The following is a 27,318-nucleotide window of genomic DNA, read 5'->3' as shown; positions in this document are numbered from 1 at the left end:
GACGGTGAATTTTACAGTTTTTGTCTCAGAGGAGGAAAGCAACCAGCTCAGTTCAACCCCACCCGCTTCCTCACCTTCTCAGGATGACAGATTCTTCTTGGGGATATGACTGGGTTGGTGTTTCATGCTGACCGCATGCAGGAGGACGTCCCTGTCTCGGTTGCACCTCAGCAACCTGTCCCAGCTCAGGAAAATGACATTATTTGTGAGCCATCTCAAAGGACAGCTGGTTTTTTACATTTGGTTACCGATTCTGATGGAGCGTCGGTTCTAGATGAAGAAGGGCTCGTGACCTGGGTCGCTTCACCAAGCCAAGCAAAGCAGGACCTGCCAACTACCTCAAGTCATGTAGATTAATCTATGCTCCTTTCTGTCGTTTCGCCTTCTGGTTCACATGCTATGCAATTTTGGTCCTGTGTCTCTGTTTTTGCAGTTAAATGTTCTTGTCTGTTTCATTCTCATGCTTCAGGTAGCAACTTCAGACAACCAAGATTTCAATTTTTGTTTTAAAGATAGCCATGCTAGTTGCTACAGCATTTTTGAGGTCACTGAAGGTTATGTTAATTGTAGTCCTGGTAAATTTTGTCAATCTGTTGGGGATCGAAATCAAATCTCTGAGGTCTGTATTCTAAATCTAGTTGATAGTTTAAACTGTAAAGTCCATGAATTTTTGGTTGAGGAATGGCCTCGGCCTCCTCTGAGGTCTTGACCTCATTGTACATATTTTTTCACCTTTTTTAATAGAATTAGTATTTACCGAAAAAAAAAAAATTAGGATTTGAATTCCTTATGGACAACATATTTGTATTCAGTTTATTGATAACATTATAAAAATCATTTTCCGTGTTCATGGAATACCACCGAAATTTGATTGCTAGGTTTAGATGGTAAAGAACGAAATATCTCACTTGCTTATGCAATTGAATATATTTACCACTTAGCTATCGTTCTCTAGAGGTTTCTATATTTGCTTATTTTGAAGAATCTCAGAAGAAAAGTGGCCTACAGGAAATTGTCAATATATTCTCTGTATAAATATTTAAACAGTAAGGTACTAAATATTCTATAATTCTAGGAAAACATAGTTCATGCATAAAGTGAATTTACAGAATCATGTATCTTAGGAAACAAATAATATCAATTATTCCCTCAATCAAAATACCATAATTTTTGTTAAATGATAACAGATATTTCCTCATTTTCGTTTTGAGAGCATGCTTAAACAATTAAATTATAATAATGTTTTTTCATAAATAAGTACTAAATCTAAAATAGGAACTTATCTGTATCTAATTGATTTTAGAACTGCATAAAATATTATTTGCTTTCCTGGAAAGTCTCACCACCCAGCCATGGACCTAGAAATTATGTCTAATGTACCCTATGAACACTTCCTTCTCCTCACAGTCTCTAGACATCCACAGCCTAATATACAGCCTGATATCTTGGGCTTCAGGTCTATCGTCCAGCCTCAAGTCACACACCAGTTTTCCTATTTTCCATTGTAATGTTCCCACTGGTCTTCCTACCCAGCTCTTAGAAAATTCCAGTAGCCCATCTGCTTCTCTTCCCCTCCCCCTTTGGGGAATGTGGATGGCATTTGTTTCTTAACTGTTCAAGGAGTTATTGTAATTATTTCTATTCAGTTTTCTTAATCACACATTAAGCAATTTATTTTAAACAAAATATCATGATGTTCTGGTTTTTTTGAGTCTTAGTTTCTTAACAACTATGTTAAGCAAAATTAAAAGTTTCTAAACTTCTGTGTAAAACTCGTTAAAAATAAAAGTAAATATAGAGCAACAAGGGGTGTTACAAGTATGGATATATATTTCTTAATGATGTTGTAAACCATTTTTCAAATGTTTCTAAATATGATATGTTCATGAAAAACTTATAACGTACTGATGTTGGATTAGTTGTTTGAAAAATATGGTGGTTTCTACCACGATTCATCTTCTCTGGTATTCTTGGTTAAAGAATGCAAGACATATGATGGTAGTGAATTATGCTAATAAGTAATTTAGATTGGGAGAGATGTACTTAAATTTTACTATTTAATTGAAGATCTCCAATTAAAAATTATAATAAATCTACATTTATATATTTATATATAGATTGGAAGGCTTCTGACTATGGACACTTCTTTCCATTAGATCCCCTTCAGGCCTTTGGGATACCTACAACTTTCTTATATTATATAGTTGGGGGTTGCCGAGTTTTAGCATGTTTTCTGATCTTGCACTTGGACTCTATGGAATAAGAAAGAAATTTGACTTGCATTTATTGTAAGCCCAAAAATTAGATACCTCTCTAGCATAACCTTATTTAAAATAGATCTATGCTTGTAATTATCATAATTCAATGTTCGGTTCAAAAAATGATCTTGCATAAAATAATGGCATAAATTTGTATCTCATACACATGATAATTCATTATGGATATTTCTTCATTAGATATGTCAACAATCTATAGGCATTGAGCAGTGTCATGTATTACATTCCCATAATAGTGCAATTGGTTGGATTTGCTTGGAACTCAAATTCTATCTTATTTTCCATGATAATTGGAGCAAGTTGAATCTATAAGTTATCATAAGAAATAAGAGAGAAGTTTAATTTCATGAAAATTTAGCCAATTTCACTATTATGGGGCTGTAATATATCACATCGCTCATACCTATAGATTGTTGAAAAATCTGTTGTAGTCGGAGTGAATTACAATGTGTATTAGATGTAAATTTATGGCATCCCATTGTATGCAAGATCACTTTCTGAAATGAACATTGGATTAAGTTATTTACCAGCGTAAATCCATTTTAAATACAAATTCAGCATGATCAGAGAGATCCGATGTAGTCGGAGTGAATTACAATGTGTATTAGATGTAAATTTATGGCATCCCAATGTATGCAAGATCACTTCCTGAAATGAACATTGGATTAAGTTATTCACCAGCATAAATCGATTTTAAATATAAATTTAGCATGATTAGAGAGATCCAATTTCTTCACTTGATAGGAGAGACATGAGAAAAATTTCAACTTGGACAGACACCCTTACACATCGTACTGTTATGAAACCATATTATTTAAAGGTTATGTATAGTTATTTAATATTTATTTCTTTTTCAAAAAAAATATTTAAACATACAAAAGGAAAATTACAACTTGGACAGACACCCTTGCACATCATACTAGGCTATAAAATGAACATCTATACTAAAAAAACTTAGGGTGACAATGTGCAAATCAAATTTCTTTCTTATTTCACATACGCTTGTATATATTTACTATAAAGGAATTAATCTAGATTATATAGTTGCGTCATAATTCTATTCCGTTATTTGGAAGGTTATACTCTGATATTCAGTAGTGCCTATCAATGTGGAACAACGAGTGAAGCAGGGTTTCCAATGGATATGATTTTGATTTCTCCACAACTCATATGTCATACCACACTTATTATGTTAATTTTTTTTGGTCCCCCTAAAAATAATTTATAAGTTTCGCATTACGACAGAGTCCTTACCTCTCTCAATTACATTTCATTTCTTGGTTGTAGGAGAAATGCTTGTCCTAGTTTATACACTAAAAACTAAAACCTAAAACATGTGCAACCAAGAACTAAAACCTTAAAGAAAAATATAAAACTAAAACTAAAACCTAAATGTAGAAGTAAACCTTACTAATTGAGATTCTCACTTTGACTCTCCTTAGCTCTCCCAATTACATTTCATTTCTTGGTTGTAGGAAAAATGGTTGTCCTAGTTTATACACGAAAAACTAAAACCTAAAACATGTGCAACCAAGAACTAAAACCTTAAAGCAAAATATAAAATCTAAAACTAAAACTTAAACCTAGAAGTAAACGTGAAAACTAAAACCTAAACGTGAAACAAATCTTACAACTAATACTGAAAGATATGACAATAGTAAGAAAATATAAAACTAAAACTAGCAAAATTCTATGAATGAATAGTAAAATATAATTAAAATATTTGTTTATAACAAAATTTCTTTAATATAATAAAAAAATCGATTTATATGTCAAAATTATAAAATATAAATTGTTTTACATTTAATAAATTAAGAGGTAAAATAGAATGAAAATTTTAGGTATTATAAAGTTAATTAAAAAATAAAATAAGAAGTTGATGGCTCACATGAAAAATTATTATTTTAATAAAAATCTAAAAGAGTGCCCATAGCCTTAGTAGCTATTTTTCATGAGTCCAAGCTTAATGTGTGGTAGGAGCTATATCATAGATTTCCATACGTGCAATTTTTGTTGGAATTGAGACTTGGAGCATCCTCATTTTATACTTACGCATCCTTATTTTTTAGCAGTTTCATATTTTTTAATCTTATGCAATATTGCATATCCAATCATCTTGTACTAAGTTGTGTTATAGGTTTTGAATACATACTTCTAGCTTATTTTAATATGACCCAAGAGTTAATTTCAAAACATATTTTCCTAAGCTTCCCAAATTATAATTAAGGCGTGTCAAAATTATCAAATCAAGAAGTTTATCAATTGTTATAGTTTACAAACATAAATTTAATCTTATGCAATATTGCATATCCAATCATCTTGTACTAAGTTGTGTTACAGGATTTGAATACATAGTTCTAGCTTATTTTAATATGACCCAAGAGTTAATTTCAAAAGATATTTTCCTAAGCTTCCCAAATTATAATGAGGGCGTGTCAAAATTATCGAATCAAGAAGTTTATCAATTGTTATAGTTTAGAAACACAAATTATATTTTCTTGGCAATTGATTTTTCCTATATATCCAACACATGAATAAAGAACTTTATCCATTGTTATGATTGAGACTATCTTCTAAATATAAATTGTATTTTATTGACAATTGATTTTTCCTATATATCCAACATATGAATAATAGAGGGAAAATAAAAAATAGACTTTGAAAGCCATTAAGAGATGGATTAAGTATTTTGCAAAGAGGTGCTTTTAATAAGATACAATAATACCAATGTTATTAATCATTTGAAATTAGCATATATATATATATATATATATATATATATATATATATATATATATAACCAATTAATGAATATAAATGTACAATTTTTTATATACGGCATCTTGTTAGTTAGAAATAACTTGATATTGACATCTATGTTCCTAGGAATCTTAGATATTTTAAATTAACAAAGGAAATTGTCATAGAAAACAGGTTCTTGGGACCCCTCTCCTATACAAGGTCAGTGAAAAAGTTCATAGCATGGAATTCTCTTATTCACCACACATTTGTAGTGTGGACCAATGATAGGAAGACAAATGGCATTATCCTAGTGAAATGATGTGGTAGCTACCATGGTCGTGACATCGACATAGTGATGATGTGGCATGTAGGCAAGTGACATGTGACATATTGATTTGGAGTTTTTACATGGTCAAGTAGGCCATATTAAGCTTACACATGCCACCACTCAGAAATGATCACGTGGTGATGGTGAGATCACTGGCTGATGTGGGAGTCCTTGAATTTTGTGCAAAGGGGTTCATGTTTGGCGATCTCTTCTCATTTTATGAGAATTCCCAAACTATTGGAGAAAGCACGAAAAATGGAAAAGCTCAAAAGAGAAGGTGTCATTGGTGGTTCCATAATTATTGGAGCCAACATGCAGGGGCATATGCAATAGTGCTAATTCATCAAACCTGAGAAATAATGTTGGGAGAAAATGTTTGGCTAGTGTGGTCCCTTTGTCGATAGGAGCTAGGAGGTAAAGATTTTTCTTGACACCAACAATAGACTAGAAGTTTGAACCCCAAGCTATTGCAAAATGGTGTAGTGTAGTTGAGGTCCCACAAGATGGAGCTCAGGAACGCAAATTATTCCAACATTGTATGTTAACAACAAAGTAGCACCTGAAGTAATCTCATTTGTAAAGGAAGGTGTGATAAATTGGGATGTGATAAGTCCTTTGTCTTGGCCCCTCAGGAATATGATGCTAAGACTTAAGGGAATGAGAGCTTGGCATGGGAAAGAGAACGATTAATTGAATGACTCAAATGAAGTGATGGGTCATCCTCCAGATTTGTGCTAGGGGTGAATTACGTTAACCTATAAGAATATGAAAATGCCATAAAGAGTGAAGAACATGAAAGGTAGGCTTATAAAGGTATCAACGAAAAGGAGGTTTAATGCAATTTGGTGAAAAGGGGCTAACATTGGTAGCATAACCAAGATTGGTAAAATCATATTAGAGCACTGAAACTATAGTTTGAAAGAAAATGTAGTACAAATCAGCAAAAGATTTTGATGAAGTGATGAGCACGAGATTAATTATGAAATCAAAGGATATAATTGTGTAGTTGGATAGTTGAGGATTGCATGATTATAAATTTAGCCTAATCATAACAAGTAATAGATAATTTCCCATTATGGAAGTAATAACTGACTACACAATTAATAGTGGCATACCTCAAGAAAACTATTCAACCAAAATAGGATTAAAGTTTTAATGGTTACATGAGATTTGTAGGAATAACTTCGTTTGAACCAAATGAAAAAAACCTGTAAGAAACATCACAAAAGATGGTCATACTTGTATGAAATAGTAACGCAGTAAGAGAGAAGAATTATAATAAAACCTTCATTCTTACTGTAGCAGTTTACCAACAGAAAAATACTGCCCAGAAAGCATGGAAAAGAAACCTACAAATAAAGATGGGACATCTGATACCCTTGTCGTGAAAACCAAGTTCAAGATATAACCTCTCTCAGATTTGAGAAGAGAGGTTTATCGAGGCTCAACACCTTCCAAACTTGATGAATGGTTGTATTCTCCACAGTGTTGAAGGCCACCTATATCAACAAAAAGCAACCTTGATAAATTTAGTCCATCTTTAATAAGAGCTTAATTAGGTAACTATCAGTTAAATAGCTAAAGGAACACCCTTCATGTAAGTTGAATTCTTGAGTCCACCATGAGAGTTGAAGAGAAACCAAAGAGAAAAAACCATCGACAGAATGAAACTCTTTGTGATTTCGAGGTAGGAGGACTAGTTACGCAACTCCCACCTTCATCCAAGACATCAGATCTTGGGTAAGAGATCGCACGATGCTCATGAGGCCAGTTGTTTCCAGATACGCATCATTGAGATTCAAGAATGGGATATAATCAATGTTGATAAGACTAAGGTACATGAGAGGAAAAATACAAAACCATGTGTGGAGAAAAGAAATCATAATATATCAGATAATTGCACTTCTCTGTAATCTTTGGTTATAAAAGACCCTGTATAATATAACTGAATTAAATATAATTTGGATGACCAAGTGTGGGGCTCCTTGGGTGAGGATAAACATACGTGGGATCAAATGATAACCTAGCCACAATCATATTTCTGAAAAAGGAATTAAAGGTTGGCAGGTTCAAAAAGTGTAATAGTTTTGAAATAATGTCAAACAATATGAATATTAGCATAGGTAATCTAAAGAAGAATTCTATGTTATAATGATAAAGTATTCATTGGAATAAATTAATTAGGCGTGTATATGAAATAATTTTTTTATGGTTAGTAACCATTACATGCTGCTAATCGGTAGGTTACAAGAGCACACCAAGCTTATTTGTGTACGATTCTTGAAGAAGGTTGAAAGTAGAAGAGTTTCATGGGCTATGTCGAGGAAAGGTTGTTGAGATGAAAATTAATTTGTGAGCTGATTCGAGTTGTGCATCACGATGAGTGACATCCATGACAAAAAACAACAAGTTCCTTAAGGACAATAGGTTTGTTCTTGCATAATAGGAAGTTATTTATTCCATCATAGTGAGTGTATGATGTAAAATTTGGAAGAGGGTGCCTCATATAATTGGGTGCTTGCTCAAGGAGTTGTTTCTTCTTATGGTGCTTGCTCAAGGAGTCGTTGCTTGTTATAAGTTGTTTAGTTGTTTTAAAAAATGGAGTTGTTGTTGAGTTGGTGCTTCCTATAATTTGATTAGGTGTCTTCAAAAAGGGAGTTGATGTTTCTTACTAGTGAGTTCTAACAAAACACATAAGGGAATTGGTGCTTCTTTCTTACTCGTGCTAGAAAAACAATGTAAGTAGTTAGTGCTTCTTGTGAGTGGGTATTAATGAAATTTGATGTAACGTGATGCAACTAGAGTAGCTACATTATATGTACATGATCATGTAACCAATTTTTTATTTTTTTATTTTTATTTTTCATGGAATGATTTCGTGTACAATGTGTGTCTATTTACATTGTTTCTTAGATGACATGTTGTTGGTTGTTTACATAAATGGCTTCCAAGTAAAAGTAAAATTATAAATTGACAATAATTGCAAATTTAATATTAATGATGATTCAAGTTTCAAACATATCCATGGTTAAGAATCTTATTACATGGGTTTTTAAATGTTTATCTATTGAACTAATATATAAATTTTTTTTTTTATTTAATAATAATAATAATAAGTTAATGACTAAATTTTTGAGTGAGTGGGACTAATATTTACTCCAAATCACATTTAAATATGATAAATTTACATTAAATTTGAATAGCTAAATTAATCATTGTATCATGGTCAACATTGTTTCTTCGACGAACTACAAAACAAAATATTTATAGTAATATTCACAACTCAAGGGTTGAATTTTATCTCCAACTTAGTTATGGTGATTTCATTAGTTTATCTCAAATTAATTATTTGAAGGAAAAGTTATATCACATTTCATATTGGGCATGTGGTATTCATAACCCATGGTATTGGCCCGTGATATTATAACAAAAACATTTTATAAGTTAAGAATATTCATGGTAATAATGTGAGATATATCATGGGATGAGTATTTTGATGATTATCATGGATACAAGCCTATCTACCCAATTATTTAATTTATATGGAGACACTAGTTTTTGATGAGTTAGCAAATTTAATATGTTTGGTATACCACATTATAAAAAAAACATTGAAGTGAGTGGTCAATGATTATATGTCACTTGAGTCAAAAATGTTAATATACAATTAACGATCTTTTTCCATTTTAATGTTTGAATATCACATGTATGAAATAATAATATTATTTTTATATTATAATTTACATCAACATTGATGGTTTAGTGGCTCATGGGTTTGCCACTAGATCTTCTATACAGAAAAATATGGTAGAGATGTTATATATGGGGGTAGATCTCACATAAAAACCTAAACATGTAAACGTAATGCTTAAAAGTTAACATTTATAATATAATGTTGGCATGTACCTATTTAAAAATCAATCTAATTATTACTATATATAAACATAATATAAATTTAAAGTATAAAGAAGTATAAATAAATAAAATCTCTTTTTATATTTAATCGAGAAACCTCTTTCTATTTAGGAAGGCTCAAAAAAATTATTTATTTAGGTGAAGTGGATGGGCCAAATACCATATTTATAAAAGAGGTATAATAAATTTATAAAAATATAAATAAACGAGAGGTACATTAAATAAATTGAACATCTTTTTATATTTACTCCATAAGTCACCTTATATTTAAGTACACTCAAAAAAGAGGTTTCACTTCGGTGAAACTTATGGCCGAAATTCCATGGGCCAAATTATTATTAATACCATGCCAAAAAAAATTGTTAACTCTAATATTAGTATTAATAAAAATAAAGATGGAACATGGTATTGACCCATAGTATTGAGAAACAACCTTATTGACCCATGGTATTCAAGTGGAATGTAACCTATTTAAACGGGACAATTAAACCATAATAGATCCATCTTTACTCTGGATCTACTTAGCCCCAAGAGGGATCAAATATCGTGATATGGAAACTAGCATAGAGTAAAAAATATGTAATCCCTTTTGGTGCTTGGTAGATCAAGAGTAAAGATAGATCTTGTAATTTAATGTCAAGTAAACATCTAAACTCGGTTAAAAATACAAATAAAAACAAATCAATTATAAATTTTATTAATTTTTATAAAATACTAGTAGTAGTTTTTCAGCTCCATGATTATGATAACTCATGGTATTGACCCGTGGAAATGCCATGGTATTCATGTGAGCATAGATCATTTACAGGGGGAAATTCTATTAGCTTAGATCCATCTTAACTATGAATCTACCAAGTGGTGAGAGTGATAAATAGACTTGATCCTTCTAAGAGCTTCGTACATGTGGAGTTAAGATGGATATAGGTTGGTGTTTATGATAATGAAGATATTAAGTAGACTTAGGAAATTATATTTAAAAAAAATCTTGATGTGAATGATTAAAGCTACTTTTAATCACTTCACTAAATTTAGTAAAAATATCAATATCTCCATTAATATTGGCTTTTCTAATTTAACACAAAAAAAATAGTGAAATCTTATCACTCTTTCCCTCGCACACTCGCATAGTGGAGATAGGTAGTGGCTCCCCAGATTTCCCATGAGAGTCCCTAGATTTCCCATGATATATATATATATATATATATATATATATATATCTATATATATATATATATATATATATATATATATATATATATATATATATATATATATATATATATATATATATATATATATATATATATATATATTCTTATTAATATTGCAAACCATTTTTCAAATGTTTCTAAATATGTTATGTTCATGAGAAAGTTATAAGGTAATGATGTTGGATTAGTTGTTTGAAAAATATGGTTTGTACCACCTTTCATTTTATCTCATATTCTTAGTTAAAGAATGCAAGATGTATGATGGTAGTGAATTATGCTAATAACCAATTTAGATTGGGAGATATGTACTTAAATTTTATTATTTAATAGAAAATTCCAATTAAAAATTATAGTAAATCTACATTTATATATTTATATATTGATTGGAAGGCTTCCCACTACGGACACTTATTTCCATTAGATCCCCTTCATGCCTTTGGGATACCTACAACTTTCTTATATTATATAGTTGGGGCTTTCTAAGTGTTAGCGTGTTGGCTTAAAGTGATGTATTTTTTTCTTATCTCCCATTTGGAATCTATGGAATAAGAAAGAAATTTGATTTCCATTTATTGTAGGCCAAGAAATTAGATACCTCTCTACCATATCCTTATTTAAAATGGATCTGTGCTCGTAAATATTTTAATTCAATGTTCAATTCAAAAAGTGATCTTGAATACAATAATGTCATAAATTTGTATCTCATACACATCATAATTCATTATGGCTATTTCTTGAGCATATATGTCAACAATCTATAGGAATTGAGGAATGTCATGTATTAAATTCCCATAATAGTGCAATTGGATGGATTTGCATGGAACTCAAATTCTGTCTTATTTTCCATGATAATTGGCACACATTGAATCCATAAGTTATCATCGAAAATAAAGGAGAAGTTGAATTAAAATCCATGCAATTGTGGGTCTATAATATATCACACTCTTGATGCCTACAAATTGTTGAAAACTTCGCCGCAAAAATAGTCAGAAGGAATTACAAGGCGTATTAGATATAAATTTATGGCATCCCAAATTATGCAAGATCACTTTCTGAAATGAACATTTGATTAAGTTATTTGCTAGCATAGATTGATTTTAAATAGAGATTTAGCATGAACCCATAGATCCAATATTATTTAAATGTTTTGTATACTTATTTACTTTTTTTTTTAGATTTTTTAAAATTTTTACTCAAAAAGACGTGAAAAATTTCAACTTGGACAGACACCTTTACACATAGTACTGGACTTTTATGAAACCACATTATTTAGAGGTTTTCTATAGTTTTTAATTTTTTATTTTTTATTTCAAAAAATTCATTTAAACATACATAAGGAAAATTACAAATTGGACACACACCCTTGCATATCATACTGGCTATAAAATGAACATCTAAACTAAAAAATTAGCCTAAAACCCAATAATTGCAATAAGTGCAAATCGAATTTATTTCTTATTTCACATATGATTGTATATATTAACTGTAAAGGAATTAACTTAGATTATATACTTAGGTTATAATTATATTCCCTTATTCCGAAGGTTATACTTTGAGATTCAATAGCGCCTATCAGTGTGGAAGGACCTGAATGGATACGATTTTGATTTCTCCACAACTTATTATGTTATAATTGTTTTTTGCTTGTCCTAAACATAATTCAGAGGTTTCTCACTGCCATTTTATAAAGGTGCGGTGAGCTAGGTAAAGTAGGCTACATCAGAGTCCTTTCCATGCGCTGAGCTACTTCCAAATGAACACATCTTTTGTTAAGATGGGTATTGGGTTTGATTCTTTTGTTGCCTTATAATAGAGGTAAAATAGTATTATGTTTAATGTAACTAATGTAATTAAGTCCTTTCCATGCGCTAAGCTGCTTCCAAATGAACACATCTTTTATTAAGATGGGTATTGGGTTTGATTCTTTTGTTGCCTTATAATAGAGGTAAAATAGTATTATGTTTAATGTAACTAATGTAATGTTAATTGTGTAATTGGTTTATCCTTTAGTAAGTAGATAATAAAGGGATATTTAATGTGTAAGATAGAAAGTTATTAAATTAATTATTAATTTATTTTGTGGTGTAGATTATTGATATAAGTTGATAGACATCAGTGTTAACTATGGTTTATCTATTATTTATTTCTCATGTATCTATCCTAATTGAGATTCTTACCTTTACTGTACTTACCTCTCTCAATTACCTTTCATTTCTTGGTTGTAGGCAAAATGGTTGTCCTAGTTTATACCCCAAAAACTAAAACCTAAAACATGTGCAACTAAGAACTAGAACTTTAAAACAAAAAATAAAATCTAAAACTGAAACTTAAAGCTAAAAGTAAAGGAAAAAACTAAAACCTAAACCTGACAACTAATACTAAAAGACATAAGAATAGTAAGACAATATAAAACTAAAACTAGAAAAAGTATATGAATGAATAGTAAAATATAATTAAAATATTTGTTTATTACAGAATTGCTTTAATATAAAAAAAAAATCAATTTATATGTCAAAATAAAAATATAAATTGTTTACATTTAGTAAATTAACGATGCATGAACATTCATCACAACATTATCATTGTATTTTAGTAGACATAGGGGGTCTTGTGTTTCAAGGAAGTTGGTTTCCTAAGTATTGAATTAATGTAATTATTTAATGTTTTGAGTGATTTTAATGAGAATACGAATTAATTGAATATTGTGAGGCATAATTGTAAATGTTCTCGAATGTAGGATAACATGAGAGATTTAGGATAGTTGAATGATGAGAGGATTGAGAATTGATTGTAAATCTTAGATTAGGAGTCAGTTCCTGATTTTGTGGATTAAAAAAATCCTTAAGAATGAGGAAGAGATTTAGGAATTTTGTTGAGGAGTTTATGGATCTAAACCATAAATTTATTTTAGAATCTCTTTGTATAAATGTTAGCCTAAAAGGCATAGACAGGGGTTAGAGAGGTTAGTTAGGGAGAGTTAGATATTTAGTTTTGTTTGTAAGCCTATGGGCAGATGATGATCAGAGGCCATTCACTAGAAGATCAGGCCAAGGAGAGACAGAGAGTCTCATAATGTAATTTTTTGTTGATATTTATATGTACAAAGATTTAATTTCCATTTGTATAAGTGTGTTATCGAATATTGAATGGTGGATGAATGAATGAATTAGCATATTCTGTGTAACAAATGTGTACAGGTGATGTTCGGCGATTACACAGAGAAATATATGAAGAGAAGGATCGTAATGGATAGTTGAATCCATTAGAAGATCAAAGCCAAAGCTCAGGAGGGAGTGCACAGTGAAACAACCGCATGACCAAAACCCTGAAGAAAACCCAAAAGGCACAGAAACGCTGAAGGAATAGCATAGAACTTAATTAAACAGATTAGTAGAGGAGTAAAGTGTCAATACACAACAACCATTAGATCTCATAGATCAACAACCAGGATTAATCGCAAGAGTGGAAAAATCAGGATCGCATCGTAATCTTTGAAAGGGAGGAAGCGATTACGACATGCGATGTATAGTCGGCCCCGAAACCTTATCGAATGTGACCCTAGAACCCATCGGGTTTGAAAGACATGTCAGATAGGAGTTTTAAAGTGGAAGAGTCAAGTGAAAGGATCAAGTGATGTGCCAATAGAGATATTGCGATATCGCCGATAAGCGATAAAGCTGATCGGAGATCAGAGGAGGAGTAGTGTAGTGGAAGGTTTAATATGGAGGGACGAACCCAACGATATATGAATGCGGGTGTATAGTTTTTTGAGATCCGCTTTTGTGGTTCGGAGCAAATTTCAATTTATTTTCTTTGTATTGCATTAAAGTGTTGTACCGAGTCGCTTAATGCAAAGGTGTTATTTAAATGCTTCCGATAGTCGCATATCAGAGTCGCAGGGGTAATAAGAGTACATATGTGGTATGACCACTATAACTTGTGATAAGCAATTGCGTTAAAGGTGATTCTAGGGAAATGTGCAAATGAACAAGGGAAAAGGTAAAAAGGTAAGGTTACGCATGTTTATTTGATTTCTATTATATAAACATTATAATAGAAATAGCGTTGGTATGAGGGTTTCATGTGTAAGTCCAACATTAATAAGGTTTAATGTGTAGAATAAGGATTTACAAAGGTTTATGAGGGGTGATCGAGTCTCGATGAAAAGTTAATGAGGGTTTAAACTTTGGGTTAGTCTATTAATATGTTTTCGCATGAGTTCTAATGAAAAGGGCCTTAACCATCACCATTAATGAAGATTTGACCTGGTAGGTCATATCAATTCCTAGGGAAAATGGTTTATGCATAGGTCTATATGCATACTGTGGGTAAAGCATGGGTAACCCTACATCATTTGGTCTCAGAGTTGAACAAAGAAATTATGTGTGAAAGTTTCTTTAGAAGAATTTAGAACAATGATATGTGGAAAGATGTGTATGCAGGCAAGGGAGATTAGATTCTAATCTGACAGCGAAGAAACCAAAGTAAAACTGGGAGATTGTTAAGTTCTTAGAGGTAGGTGAGTAAGAATTATGGAGAGATTGCAGGAACATAAAGAATCCATAGTGATGTTTTGAAGAGTGGAGATTCACTGGAATTTGAAGAGTGAATGGAGACTGCTTATGAAATCATACAGGTATTGTTTTATTTAACTCTTATTTGAGTTTTGTTGGATAAAGAAATAGATTGAAGATTGATAGTTGTAGCTAATGAAGTATCTCGAAAAAAGAAGATCAAGCCTTAAGAAACAGTAATGAAGGAAATTCTTAAGGATTTTTACTGGAAAAAAACTTAGCAAAGGAGAAATTGTTGCTGATAGCTAAGCTTTGCCAAGATAAAGCTGGAAGATTGGAAGAAAGAATCAGACTCTAAATCTGATTGAAAGTTGTTGAATATTGAGAATTTGTGCAGTGGAAGCATAAAGATCTGTTGGAACAGATTTGCAGAAATGGTGAGATCCTAAAGGTAGGTGAAGGTATGCAAATTTGTCTAATGATTAGCAAATATTGAATGAGTGAATATTTAGAGTAGGATTACAGTAGTTAAACTATAAGAGGGACTTTGTAAGTTCTTAAAGTAACAGAGTTTGAAGATACAACTAAAGGCTAGTGAAAAGAATAGTCCATTCAAAAGTGCAGGTGAACCGGAGGACAAGATCAGACAGAGATATTAAAGGTGAGGAGATATGTTCTTATTTTAATTTGAATTGAAAATTGGGGAGTTTTGGTTTTTTGATGCACAGGTAGCAACAAAAGAAGGTGAGAAGATTGCAGCAACCTAGAGCGAGGAGTGCTCAATTGGTTTCAAAGGAAAGAACCAGAGAAATGCCAATAGACTGAGCTCAAAGGAGAGAAGCTTATTGAGCCATATGTAGCAAGTAGGAGACTTGTTACTGCAAAGGTATTGTTGCAGATCACAAAGGTAATTCCAGAGAGGATGTGGTAGAATTTCTAAGGGAGTAAAGGAAGCTCGTAAGAGTTTCTAAGTGAAAGCAGAAATGTGGCAGAACCTTGAGGAATTCCAATAGATATGGATAAAAGAGGACAATTGTGTTCTTGGAAAGTACAGATGAGTTGAAGCCTAGAAGGAGCAAAGAAAATTTCTTTCCAAAAGACCAAGTATAGGGGAGAGCTTGGTGAGGTAAGTGGCAGTAGGGAGGACTTGTTGTTGTAGAGGCTTTAGTGCAACTCATAGTGAAGTGAGTGAGGAACTCATAGAGATGGAGAGGATGATGACTAGTGATAGTCATAACAGAGGCTCTGAAAGAGATCACAGCAGAGGAAAAAAGGAGAAGGATGCCAAGGAAAATGGCATGAGAATGAGTGATGCAGAATATGATAGAGAAATGGTTGAGAGATTAGTTCATGAGAAAGAAAGTTAAGTGGAAGAGGCTACAAGAGAAGAGGAATCAACATGTGAATATGCAAATAACAAAGGAGCTAAGGGAACTTGAACAGATTATAGATGTCAAATTGAAGACAGAGAAACTCAAAAGAGTTGAGCTACAGCAAAAGGAAGATGATGAAGAAGATGTTGAAGTTTTGATATGTGAACCAGAACATGGACCATTAATTTTTGAAAGTGATGAAGAGACGGCGGAGTTGGATCATATGAATGATTCAAAGCAGCCAGAAGACTTGATGACTGAAGCATCAAGTAAGACCAGAAGGTCTTGTATTCTTAAAATTAATGGTTTTTATATGATTGCAGGTTTGGAAGAAGATAGGTTGTCTTTTAAAGCTATCAAAAATGTAGAAGAAAACCTTCCAGAAGGTGAAAGTTTTGAAGCGGAGTATGAAAAGGATACTAGAAAAGAATCAGTTCACTATAGTGGACAAGTGTTGAAAGACATCATTTAAACAGATGATTAGAAGGAGAGACTAGTTGACAGTCTCAAGAGTTCTTTGAGTTTGAATCAGCATACTGATATGCTAACAGAAGAAGAGAGATCAGAGAAGCATACTTCAGTTTTGCCAAAGGAAGAAGAGGTGGATAGCCAAATGAAAGAAGAAGAGGAAGCACATCTACTGAAGGATGTTAAGAAAGATTTAGCAGAGGAAGAAGGACCATGTGATGATGGGTCAATATAAAATGAAGAAATGGGAGATTATGTAAAATTTCCAAAGTTCACTCCAATTAAAATCATTGAGTTATATAGGGAAATATACTTTCAAAGGAGTAAATTGGAAGAGCAGAGGATAGATGTTCAGGATAGATTGTTGATGAAGGATGACAAAGAAGTTGTCATAAATGAAAGCCAAGAAGAAGTTGACAGGTACAGAAAATAGAAGCAGGAAATTGTGCTAAAAGACAATATGACAGCAACTAAAAAGGTGCAAGATAACAGTAAAGAAGAGGGTAAGGATGAAAACGAGGTGATCAGAATAAGTGAATAACAAGCAAGAATGAGAGTTCAACAATCAAGAGTTGAAGACAATCAGTAGACAGAGGATATACTGGACAGAGAAATTGAACTGATAAGAAGGTTAAGGATGAGAGTGTCTCAGAAGAAGACAACAACAAGGAAAGAGAGCAGTAATAACAAGAGGAAGACAACAACAGACTATGAAAACAAGGCAAGTGGATCATTGTAGCACAAGGTATGGAGAAATGGAGAATAACAACAGACAACAACAGCAATACAACAATTAACAAGCAAAGATAGGTTACAAAATAAAGTTTGGGATCTAGGAGGAATCAATTATCCAGACTTATGACCAGGAGGTCATAAATTTTCTTACATGGGGAGTCTAAGGCAGGAGTATTCAGCTCAAAATTATCATTTTATTTTAGTAGACATAAGGGGTCCTGTGTTTCAAGGAATTTGGTTTTCTAAATATTGAATTAATGTAATTATTTAATGTTTTAAGTGATTTTAATGAGAATAGGAATTAATTGAATATTCTGAGGCATAATTGTAAATGTTCTTGAATGTAGGAGAACATGAGAGATTTAGGATAGTTGAGTGATGAGAGGATTGAGAATTAATTGTAAATCTTATCTATTAGGATTCAGTTCATGATTTTGTGGATTAAAAAGAATCCTTAGGAATGAGGAAGAGATTTAGGAATTTTGTTGAGGAGTTTATGGGTCTAAACTAGAAATTGGTTTTAGAATCCCTTTGTATAAATATAAGCCTAAAAGGCATAGACAGGGGTTACAGAGGTGTTGCGTAGCGGAAGCCCCACGCAATAGTTAGGGGGCTTGAAGCTAGACATTTTAGGTAAAGTTAGGATAAAGACTCCGCTGAAAGCGCATAGCGCAAATTATAATAGGTCGAGTCAAAGGATAGTTCACCCGAAAATAATGTAAACAAATGTGAATAGAGTTGGCCTGTGCAGGGATCACAAGCCAAGGAAAGGTATAAATAGAACGGGGCTCTATGGGTAGAGATAGTGAATTTTTGATAGTTTTTCTTAAATATGGAATGTAATGGGCTTTTGAAGAAGATAGTTCGAAAGCGTCTATAAGTCCGAGTCGAGGGTTGGGGTAGTAGGTAGAGGCTCTACAACTGTGTGTGCAGAGGCCTTGAAAGTCTGCAACTGTGTGCGCAGAGGCCTCGAAAGTCTGCAACTGTGTGGGTGGACCCTTGCAGCTGAGTTCGTGGGGCGGATCTGGATGTATTGATCATAAGTTGAAATAAAGATAAGTTTCTTCTGAAATTCTGTGTTCCTTCTGAGCTGTCGCGAATCTGACTTTCATAATATCTATTTAAATTAATCTACTTAATGTATTAATGTATGTAAATCTAGGTTCATTGTAATGCACGAATCAGTTGTGTTGGTTAAATGTTTGCTTAAAGACCCTGTTTATTTGTAATCGCATCCTCCAATAGAATAGCGCACTAATAAGAAAAGATATAATCAATCTGGATCTGTGCGAATACTGAGCAGTGCGGAGCTGTAAACCTGTGCAAGAAATCTCCAGACCACACCAAGACATCCCTAGGGTGTAGAAACCTAGTTCCAGCACCCTCCCCTACTACCTCAGGTGAGACCTCAGTCCGCGCTCCGCGAGCTGTTGTCGAAAGGGCCGGTAGTTGTGGGATTTGTTTGGCTAAATAACTCTTCCAAAACTAGGTTAGGCCCATATAACGCAACAAATGGTTCCATTGCCGGGACTGGGATCTGCCTAAGGGGTGTCTAATGTGGGAACACTAGAATCCTATGAAGAAAGAGCTTGAAGATTAGTGGGATATGAAACTTCATGAGTTCGCGATTCAGAAAAATAGAAACTCATGGATATCGAAGGAACAGTGGTTGGATCGCTATATATTCACGGATATACACAAGATATTCTTTGTAACATTTCCAATAGAATTGTATGAGTGGATCGCGAAGTTAGCTGATAGCGTGGGGAGGTGCAGATTAGACCAACCGATAGTGTGGACTCCAGAACTGGTGCGCAAGCTGGAAGCCATCGAAGATAGACTTGCACATGTGGTAGACCACTGGTTAGATCGGATCATAGGGGGATTTATCACTGAATTTGCGATAGATACAACCATAAGTTACAGTGAAGCAGAAAGGCAATTTCTCCAAGGACCACGGGGTAGGTACATCAAATCATTGAATACTTGGATTAAGATGTTGTTGTGCGAAAAACAGATCCTGCGCATATATTGATGTCTAGAGTAACGTGGAGCAGAAGGGGTTATCGAAGAACAAGAGGAGTAGAGAACAACCCTTTGATTTCTATCTCATGGGAGAGCGAGGAGGATCTCGCTAGGTTCTCGCTAGGAAGTGCGGTCCGATTGATTAAAGAACACTTCCCACTGATACCACCTCCGTCTACACTGCCACCTGCATCACCCACATCGAGTCCATCCACACCAACACCACCTTCACCCCCTCCACCACCGAAAGCTGGGATGGCGACTGCGGTCAAGTTACCGACATTTCACGATGTAGGGAATTAAGAGCTGACTCGGTTCTCGTTTGTGATAAAATCTGTATGGCACATGGAAGGCATAACAGATGAAAGCATCAAAAAGGCCATGCTAGTCAGTGCACTATAGGACCATGCGCTGACATGGTACATAAAATACTCAACTGACCATCCGAATGAGGGAATAGCGGCGATCCAGTATGCGCTTAATAAAGATTTTGGCCGTCTAAAGTCTAAAGCCCAGTCAGTCATTGGGTTCAAGGAGATAGCAATGTTGCCTAGCGAAACTCCATGGGATCTAGACCAAAGGTTAAAGAGTACTATTCGCGAAGCTAACATGACTTTGACAGATGGGCAGCATTGCACGTGGTTTGTGGCATCATTGACACCCCATCTGAGGACGGCTTTGTCACAACATAAGATCTCAACCCAAGCCGAGGCACTAGAGACAGCAATGAGGTTACACATGACCCCAATACCAGACCCAGGGTTGGGAGTTCAGCAAATCCACGCACAACTTCAAAACTTGAGTCTGGAAGTGCAAAGCTTGAAGCAAGGAAGAGTGTCCCGACCAGAGGTATGCCCGGAGGTAGGATGTATTAAATGTAAGATCCAAGTGCACAACAAGGACCATTGCCCTGTCTTCATGAACTATTTGGCGAGAGGAGGCCTGATGCCGTTAAAATTGGAGGTACAAGCTGGGTCGAGTACCACGCCTGTGCTCTGGTGTGCGATTTTCCAGGTAGGAGGAAAGCATGCCATGGATAGCTACCACCTATTGCCAAGATTACGACAACCTCCTCAACACTTATTTTGTAACTTTTGTAGAACGATGGGTCACGAGGAAAGGGATTGCCACATGTTGATGGATCGACCACCTACGTATAGGATGAAAATAGAGATGCGTGGGAAGGACTTGTCCGCACCATTCGTGCATGGGGGATTCCCGGTACGTGGACGGGGTTGTGGCGGAATAGGACCTCGACGGGAACGAGGGCAATTAATCTACTATAATTGTGGAGGGCCGGGGCATTACAGTCAAGATTGTACGAATCCAACCAAATCATGTTGTCCGTCATGCTACCAGTTTGATCACAATGCAGTCGACTGCCCTACGCTGATTGCGCAATTGCAGGAAAAAGGAGTACTCTTAGCTAGCCCCACTCAAAATGTCCAAATGATGAAGGTTGAACCATGTGCCGAAGACCCCAACATAAATGTGATGCTTAGAAGTGGTGCAGATATAGGGGAAGATAAGGGGAAGAAGCCAGAAGAGGATATGTGGGTTCATAAGGATCCCAAAAAACAACTGGAATTTGATTTGCCGCGAGCGAAGGAAACCTTTTTGGAGGCTAAGAAAAATTTCGTAGAAGCCTTGACTTTGGGTAGTAAGGGGCAACCAGAACTGGAACATGATAGGTCTTTGATAAATACCTTCTTAGAAACCTATATGAAGCTTCTGAGGGATGCTAATGTGGCGAAAGGGTTACAAAAGTTAATAACTAGATGTGCTAGGGTAGATGAACCGCACTTGATCCGCAAATTGGGCAAACATGTTTTGTGTACCGGTCGAGAGATGTGACTAACTGTCCAGATTGGTGACTATGAGATGGACCAGGTCATTTTAGATCTGGGGTCTGACGCAAATGTCCTACCAAAACAGACTTGGGAATGCATGGGCAGACCTACGCTGTAATGGTTCCCGATCCAATTACGGATGGCCAACCAGCAAGATATTATGCCTATGGGAAAGCTGGAAGGGGTTACCATGGATGTTGACGGCGCTAGCACGCAAACCGATTTTGAATTCAATGAAATCGTGGATGACAGTAACCCATATCTAGCGTTACTAGGGATAGATTTGGCAACAAACATGAATGGAATCATCAACCTCAAGAAACAAAAAATGATCTTCGAAAAGAATTCTCTCCAAGTAGTTATTCCATTAGATCCAGCTAAAGGAGCATGTTATATTGAACCTATGCACGAAAACAATAGTGATGGGGAACTAGACTGTACCTATAAGCTAACAATGTGAGATCGGGACAGGGTGAATCCAACTGCGGACAATCGACTCTCATGGGACCGCAATATCTCTTGCACATCGGATTCGGATGAAGAGGTTGAACGATGGCACAAAATACTGCATGAAGTAACCACATTAAATTGCAACAGGATGGTCGCAACAGGATCCGTAGAGCCACCCGCGAAGGAAGTCGAAGAGCCAGATGCCTCGGTGAAATCGAAACTAGGAGTGCTGATAATATCTACGGTAGCACCCTAAACGACCTTGGCTTCAGAAAAAGGGGCAGTCATCACAACGCAACGAAAAAAGCATGGAGGTCGCAGACAGGCGCAGGCACAAATGGCTAGATAAACTAAGGGAAGCAACCTGAAGTGACTCTCGTCACCAGTAGCTGACGATAGGGTCCATAGGGACTCAAGGGGTAGCACACATCGTGGCCATCCAATGACACAAACCTCTTGGAAGTTGCAAATACCATGGACTAGATGGGTCTGGAGTAAGCGATGGAAGAGAGCTCAGAGGAAGCTGGGTAGCTACAGGCCCCATGCTGGCAGCACACTCTAGGTACGGTTGGGAGACCAAAGAGTGATATGCGGGAACGAATTTGGCAGAATGTCACACCGTGACACTCACAAAACCATAGCCCCTCTGCACATAAGGAAATTCGGATCGCTTAGGAATACTGCTATGAACGATCGAGCTATGACCCTGCTATCATGGATGCGCACACATCCTCGAAATGAAAAAATGGCTACTCGAGCGTTCAAGCAATGCTTATAGCACGGGCTAGTAGGGACATTACGACGATGCACCAGGAATGCGAACACCTGACTAGTGGTTGACGCTACAGTCTCAGCACCCTGAGCAGTTGAAAGAAGGTGTGGGACTATAAACAAGTCTGCAGGAAGCTGGTATGGTGAAACACTTCCCTCCCAAATTACTCTGCCCTCCCGATCGCAACAGCACCTGATGGACTGCGCTATCGTGCAGACCAGTCAAGAGACGACTGTTAGCACCACCATTCATGTCAAGGACGTTACAGTATGGTAGAAAGAAGTGGGCGGCAGACCTTTAAGTTGAAAGTTCTGAGTCGGATTCGCTAAGATCTGCCAAGGGAACATTAGTACTAAGCCAGAAAATGAGGAAAGGGAGTCGTTCAAAATTACGGCTTCATTTTATGACCTGGGCATGACACGGGAATATTGGCACTATACATCAGAGTAGAGCAGCAAGTAGTCGGCTCCCAAACAACCCATGAGTACCATGGCTAGAACCCGAGCACGATTCACGGAAGAAATGCAGTTGAATCCAGAAGAGCCAGAGGGCGGGAGTCGGGCACCTGGGGTTCCGAAATCCCCACGCACACCATGAAAGAAGAAGACTAAGAAAAAGACAGGAATAGTTTGAGCCTCACCACGGTTCACCAAGCAATCCGCAGCCGATAAGGGCAAATTCGTTTCCATCGAAACCGACGAGGATGACGATGCTCTCCAGGAGTTTCTTGACTAGATAGATGCACAGGCTGAGGAAGAGGTGGATGCATTCCAACTCCCATCGTTACCTCCATATCTCTCTCCATGGCGAGGGTCAACCAAGCTACCCAAGGACTTAGACATTGCGAAGGTTGAGCTTTAGGCCCCGCTTCTTCTAGATGACATAAGGTTTGAAGGCTTGCCATTGGGGCACGTTCTGAGCCTCAAGTTTGAAGATTGGGATCTGGATGACTGTGATAAGTTCCCTGAGCTAGCTGAAGACATGTTATTGCCACAGGCATGGCTACTAGGTGTGGAGAAGGTGGGCATCCTCAACCTCAGATGGCTACCTCACTACCACCGCGTGACTATTACCACATTTGTAATCTGGCAACTACTCTGTCTGGTACATGATGGATTCCTATGGTTGGAAGAGCCGATCCCAATCATAGCTAAACTAATCCACCGAATAACACACCTACTGCTGAAAGGAAATGACCCTGCTGACACTGCAGGAACCAGTAGCGAGGTAGGACTCGCCGAAACAACAAAGACACGATACCAGCTGGAGAAAGGTAAGCGCGGATATGTCATAGCCAGCATGAATGATTGAATTGTCTGAGTGGATACCCAGTTCCTCACTTGTAAACTCATGAGGAAGTGTCGCTAATGAAGTACCCACTTCTGTCATTGCGCTGGTTGGACAGTGTGCCGAAGGGGTTCAGTTCAATTGGGCATAGTTCTTATGCAACGAGTTCCTGACCAACTGTCAAGAAGCATAGGACAAAGGTAAGACATTTCACTATGCATGGTTGCTTTTGTCAATCCTCTTGGTTACAGGCAAAGTACCGAAGGATAGCCAGTTCCCTAGCATTACAGATGACCTCCCCGAGGCAGTGTTGTATATGGCACTATGCGGTACAAGAGATACGACAAGGGTTTCTGCAATCCGAGCTTTTTGGACCTCTATGGAAGGAATGATACGGACAAGGATTTCTCGAGGACCATGCATGTCTCCCATGATCTACAATAATTTCTAGAGCACAGTCGAGTTTAAAGCCGACATGCATCACTTTTACATCCGGGCACGGAAGGATCGGGACCAATCCTAGGTCACAATCTCGTTCATGGCAATGGATGAGGAAATCTACGTAGTTTTAGCCTCGTTTCCACTCGAATGGTGCACCCCAAATAATGCTATACTCGACCAACTCTCCGTGCAGCAATAGAAGAAGGACTGATAGTAGCGGCTCATGCACATGGTAGAAAATACATGTCAGGAACAACAGAAGGCTTCGCAGCAAGAGGCGTCCAAGACCCCACCATCAGAAGAGATCAGAATAGAACAAGTATTGGAGTCAGACCAGGAAACAGAGACGTAGGACCACGCAGACCAGGTCAAGTGGTCGTGTACACAGGGCTCACCAACTACCCAAAAAAAGTCCAAAATAGTGAAGGTTTTGAAGAAAGAATTCATAGCGAGTCCTACCACTACCAGTGTATTGCCCGCTCTAATTACAGAGAAAACATTTGTGTTGGGGGAGATTAGGATGCAATTGGAGGCAATACAAGTGCGCTCTCTAGGCAGGGTCCACCTCGTCAGCAATACAACCGCAGCTGAGCAGATGGTGTGTGCGCCCACACCGTAGATTGTACCGTTTCCAGCCAATGTTATCCTAGTCAAACGCACCAGTGATGAACGTAGTTGGGAGCTAAATCTAGCTACCCTACCTAGTGGGTTACTCTACCAACTGTAGGAAGGACTCACTAATGAACTCCAGGCTAGGGAAAGTCGCACCCTTCACACTTTAATGGAGCAAAAAGCCAAGTTAGAACAGGTAAATCTTTAGCACACTACCTTGGTCAAACATTATCAGGACATCGAACAAGCCGTGACAGAAGCATGCAACATGGTTCTGGCATTATCTATCCCCGTGGACCTTCCAACCATTACCAAGGTTCAACACATGGCCATAGGAGCCTGCACAACCCAAGAGGTGGCCACAAAAGCACAAGGGTAGATTACTCGAAAAATAGCAGAGCTCAGACTCCAGGTGCAACAACCATTGGTGGATCATGAACAATGTTGCACAGAAATTCAAGCAAACATGGAAACAATGAGGTGCGTTGTCCGTGAATATTTGGGGCTCTTAGATCAGTCTATTGGTATACTTACATCTCTCCAGGAGGACCCCGCCATACAGCACGTAGAAGCTGAGGTGCGCGCACTGCAACAGGCCTATGATACAACTCGTGGAGATGCACAAATGGTCGCTCTCACACAACGGTTGGCCAAAATGAGGGAGGCCCAGGCTCTCAAAGCCCAAATGGACATTGCACAGCAACAAGAGGCAGAGCTTAAAGAATGCATTCAGCCTTGGATCGATGAATTATTTCTCGTCTCTATAACGATTGAGGGCAAGTTAGCACATATGTAGGCAGTATGCGATTCTGGGCAGGCAAATCCAACTGACACAGATGCATTAGTGACTCGGGTGGAACAGGTACAATGGATCGCTGCAGACTTTTTTGAGGAAACATGCTTTGTGTAGAAGTTATTAACCGACCTCTGTGAGAAGATCAGTGCACCAGCTGAGTGACTCAGGACGAGTCACGATGATTGTGTTGGGGGACTGTTGTGTAGCAGAAGCCATGTGCAAGAACTAGGGGCTTGAAGCTAGACATTTTCAGTAAAGTTAGGATAAAGACTCCGTTGAAAGCGCGGAGCGCGAATTATAGTAGGTCGAGTCAAAGGGTTTTTGCCTGAAAATAATGTAAAGAAACGTGAATAGATTCGGCCAGTGCAAGGATTGCGGGCCAAGGAAAGGTATAAATAGAGCAGGGCTCTATGGGTAGAGATAGTGAAGTTTTGATAATTTTTCTGAAATATGGAATGTAATGGGTTTTTGAAGAAGATAGTCCAAAAGCGTCTGTAAGTCCGAGTCAAGGGTTGGGGTAGTAGGTAGAGGCTCTGTAGCTGTGTGCGTATAGGCCTTGAATGTCTGCAGTTGTGTGCGCAGACCCCTGTAGCTGAGTGTACAGGGCGGATCTAGATATATTGAGGATAAGTGGAAATAAAAATAAGTTTCATCTAAAATTCTATGTTCCTTCTGAGCTATCGCAAATCTAACTTTCATAATATCTAATTAAATTAATTTGTTTAATGTATGAACGTATGTAAATCTGGGTTCATTGTAATGCGCAAATCAGTTGTGTTGGTTAAATGTTTGCTTAAAGACCCTGTTGATTTGTAACCGCACCCTCCAATAGAATAGTTCACTAATAAGAAAATATATAATCAATCTAGAACTATGTGAATACCGAGCAGCGCGGAGCTGTAAACCCATGCACGAAACCTCCAGACCACACTAAGACATCCCTAGGGTGTGGAAACCTGGTTCCAGCACCCTCCCCTACTACCTCGGGGGAGACCTCAGTTTGTGCTCTGCGGGCTGCTGTCGAAAGTGCCGGTAGCTGCTGGATTTTTTTGGCTAAATAACTCTTCCGAACTTGGGTCGGGCCCATATAAGCCAACAAGAGGTTAGATAGAGAGAGTTAAATATTTAGTTGTGTTTGTAAGCCTACAGGTAGATGATGATCAGAGGCCATTCATTAGAAGATCAAGCCAAGGAGAGATAGAGATTCTCATCATGTAATTGTTTGTTGATATTTATATGTACAGAGATTTAATTTCCATTTGTATAAATGTGTTATCGAATATCAAATTGTGGATGAATGAATGAATTAGCATATTCTGTGTAACTGATGTGTGTAGGGGAAGTTCAGTGATTACACAGAGAAATACATGAAGAGGAGGATCATAAAGGAACGTTGAATCCATTAGAAAGATCAAAGCTAAAGCTCAGGAGGGAGTGCGCAGTGAAATAGCAGAAGGACCAGAACCCCAAAGAAAGCCCAAAAGTCACAGAAACGTTGAAGGAAAAGTGTAAAACTTAAGTAA

This window comes from Pinus tabuliformis, chromosome 3_2 (assembly GCF_031772625.1).
Source record: "Pinus tabuliformis cultivar Carrire ecotype Pingquan chromosome 3_2, CPIR1, whole genome shotgun sequence".
Lineage (NCBI taxonomy): Eukaryota > Viridiplantae > Streptophyta > Pinopsida > Pinales > Pinaceae > Pinus > Pinus tabuliformis.
This window is presented reverse-complemented; position numbering follows the sequence as displayed.